The sequence below is a fragment of the Delphinus delphis genome, chromosome 12 (genome assembly GCF_949987515.2).
Source record: "Delphinus delphis chromosome 12, mDelDel1.2, whole genome shotgun sequence".
Taxonomy (NCBI): Eukaryota; Metazoa; Chordata; class Mammalia; order Artiodactyla; family Delphinidae; genus Delphinus; species Delphinus delphis.
Window position 1 is genome coordinate 7,533,418 of NC_082694.2, and position 3,453 is coordinate 7,536,870.

Here is a 3,453-nt window from a genome sequence, read left to right on the forward strand (position 1 = left end):
AGGCAACGCTTCCCCGCCCTCTCCAGCGACCACAGGCCACTGTTGGGGAATTCAAAGGAGGCACAGCCAGATCTGAAGGTGACCAGGATGTCGAAGGTGCCAGAAACCACGTTGTGAGGGAACACACCACCCCGCCCCCATGCAGGTCAGTGATGGGAAGACCCGGGGGATGCTGTTGGCTCCCCCTGCGGTTCCGAGGGCAGAAGCAGGACCAACAGGTGGCCACCTGGGGGCTGGGGAACCGATGTCGGTGTCACATAAGTGGGCCTTGAGCCCATGTCACTGGCTTCCACAGGGGAGCGCAGTCACTTGCACATACTTGTCCCAAGAAGGACGACGTCGCTACAGGTAGGCTGCGCGGGAAGCCGCAGGGACGGAAAGCTCGTGCACGGCACATGAGTGAGGAAGGGGCACCACTCAGTCCAGCGGATCAGCCCATCCACCCGGGCCTCGAACCTTCACCATGAAGCCACATACTCTTGAGCGCCCACCACTCCTTGAGTATGGGTGGGGCTGGACATTTAGGCCCTCTGTCCAGGGTCCTGGGGAAGGAATTCCTGCTCAAGATGGGAGGTCGAGCTCAATAATGCTCTCCCCACCCCAAGCGCCCCCAGAGCACTGAAAGGTCATCATCTATCTACTTGCTCTCAGTCAGCTCCAAGCAGGGTGCATGGGGTCAACAGCCATAAGGGGCAAGCCCTGCAAATGTGGGAGCCCCACTGTTCTGGGCTCCAAACACACGTGCACTCTTCTCATCTGTGCCACAGATGTCCCCAGCTGTGAGCTCCAGAAGGATGCTTCCAGGCCCATCTCTCGCTCTTCCTGCGTCTCCACCTAAACACTGGTCTTTCCTCGGAGGTTTCTTGCTCCCTGGGATGAGCTGCCCCTCATCCAGGCTCCCCCATCCAGGGGCTCCATCAGCCGCCACCTGGGCTCGGGGAGCGCTGGGCTCGCGGGGGTCAGACAAACTCACTTTCTGTTCCAGTTTCCACGGGTGACCCAATGACCTACTTTTCTGTGCAGCTTTTGGCATATAACTCAGCATCCTTGCAGTCAGAGCACTCCTCCATGGATCGGTGATGTTTAGAGCCTGTGACAGGAAACATGAGGGTAATGGCCCTACAGAGAAAAATATAATGCACCAAGGTGCTCACGGCCGCCGGGCTGGGCCTGTTTAACCGCACAGACATCATTTATCATGAGAGAAGTGACAAATTCATCTTTGTGTTTTTCCAGCGTATAGCTCTGTGTTTGCTCATGCATGTCCGTTAGGCTTACTTCTCCCACTTTCATATTTAAATGAAAACAAATCGGCTCATTTACCCTGAGACTCTCAGCCTGACAGAGATCGAAAGTGTGTGTGTGTGTGTGTGTGCCTGTGCGACCGTATGCGCTGTATTTGTTATGCCTCAAAGGTCTGGGATGTCTGGATGGAGTGGATCATTCAAAAAGAAAGAAATTTCCAGAATGTTCAATCATCTGCACAAAACAGAGTCTGAAACTGCTCAGGAAAAAAGGCGCATTGGTAAAACAAGCGCCACAGACAGAACCACATCAATGTGGCAGTCTGTCGCAAATGTCAGTGTCACATATAATTTATACCTTCACGGAGAACTGCAACCAATCGTGTAATTACTTTTTGCTGCCTGTGTTAACTGGTCTGGAAGGAGACAGCTGCCAGGGAAGGAAGGCAGAAAGGATTCCGGATGGGGAAGCGCTGAGAGGATTGGAACATGGAGTCAGCCCTGGGTCAGGGACAAGAAGTGGTGGGCGCCAGGGATGGAGGGGAGAAGGCCAGGCCAGGGCACCTCGAGCCCCTTTCAGAAAGGCATGTGCAGGCAGGAGGCCCTGCAAGGAGAGACCCTCTCCAGTGGAGATGCTCCCTTGCTTTTAAATTTGTTCTTCTTTTAAAATTACACGAGTAGGCGGCCTCGGGCTGGCGCGCTGCGCAGCGCAGCGGTATGCACAGTTCCCCAGTCTGGGATACCAATAACTAGTGCTTCGTACTATGCCACAGTTACCCTGGATGAGGTTCGGCATATACTCCGTTCTGATACAGACGTCCCCATGCCTTTGATAGAAGAGAGGCATCGGATTCTCAATGAAACCGGGAAAATTCTGCTTGAGAAATTTGAAGGCTCTTTTCTTAATTGTGTCCGAAAAAGTGATAAAAGTGCTCAGAAGTTATTGCACCTGGTAGTTGAAAGCTTTCCTTCTTATAGAGATGTGACTCAGTTTGAGGGGAAAAGAATTTCTTTTTACAAACGGGCCCAAATCCTTGTGGCAGATACGTGGAGTGTATTAGAGGGAAAAGGAGATGGCTGCTTTAAGGACATCTCCAGAATCACCATGTTTGCTGACTATAGATTACCTCAGGTTCTTGTTTACCTGGGAGCCCTGAAATACTCTGACGAACTACTGGAGAAACTTCTCAAAGGAGAAGTGCTTTCGTATGGGAATAGGCAAGAGGTGGAAATCAGAGGGTGTTCACTTTGGTGTGTTGAGCTGATCCGGGATTGTCTTCTGGAGCTTACTGAAAAAAAGGATGAAAAAACTAGTGGAGAGATCAATTCCATTCTTCTGGATTATTTCTTATGGGACTATGCCCGTGATCACAGGGAAGATATGAAAGGAATTCCATTTCATCGCACACGTTGCATATATTATTGACCCACAGTGTAAACTGATCCTAAAAAAAAACTTGCATTTTTTTTTTTTTTTTCTTTGTGGTATGTGGGCCTCTCACTGTTGTGACCTCTCCCGTTGCGGGGCGCGGGCTCCGGACGCGCAGGCTCAGCGGCCGTGGCTCACGGGCCCAGCCGCTCCGCGGCATGTGAGATCTTCCCAGACCGGGGCACGAGCCCGTGTCCCCTGCATCGGCAGGCGGACTCTCAACTACTGTGCCGCCAGGGAAGCCCTAAAAACTTGCATTTTTATATCGCATAATTATTTGTATAATTTTGCTTTGTTATTAGAGAAGGTGGTAGAGGTTACAGCAACAAGAAAATTGATTACCCAGGCTCTCTTAAAATATTTTTCCTGACATATCACTCTGTATTGCCAACTTTTCCCTTTGTTTGCTTGTTTAGTTCTAACTATATTTTTCTTTTCTGTGGATACATGACAGAAATAGTAAAGGAAATTTAATGCTTTCTTTAAATCTCAGATTTCTTTTTTTTTTTACATCTTTATTGGAGTGTGGTTGCTTTGCAGTGGTGTGTTGGTTTCTGCTTTGTGACGAAGTGAATCAGTTATACATGTGCATGTGTTCCCGTATCTCTTCCCTCTTGTGTCTCCCTCCCTCCCACCCTCCCTACCCAGATTTCTTAAAATTAATCATGCCTTATAATGTTATTGATCTTTGGTAATAATATTTCATCCATTCTATTGGTATCTTTTTTCAAGGTGTCATAATTTTCTATATACCTTAATCATTTGATATAAGAGAGAGGG

The 3,453-nt window shown here is 49.3% G+C and overlaps 1 pseudogene; it reads left to right on the forward strand.

The window, feature by feature from the left end:
- Positions 1-1,942: 1,942 nt before the first annotated feature.
- Positions 1,943-2,798, forward strand: LOC132435563 (queuosine 5'-phosphate N-glycosylase/hydrolase pseudogene; annotated as a pseudogene).
- The last annotated feature ends 655 nt before the right edge of the window (positions 2,799-3,453 follow it).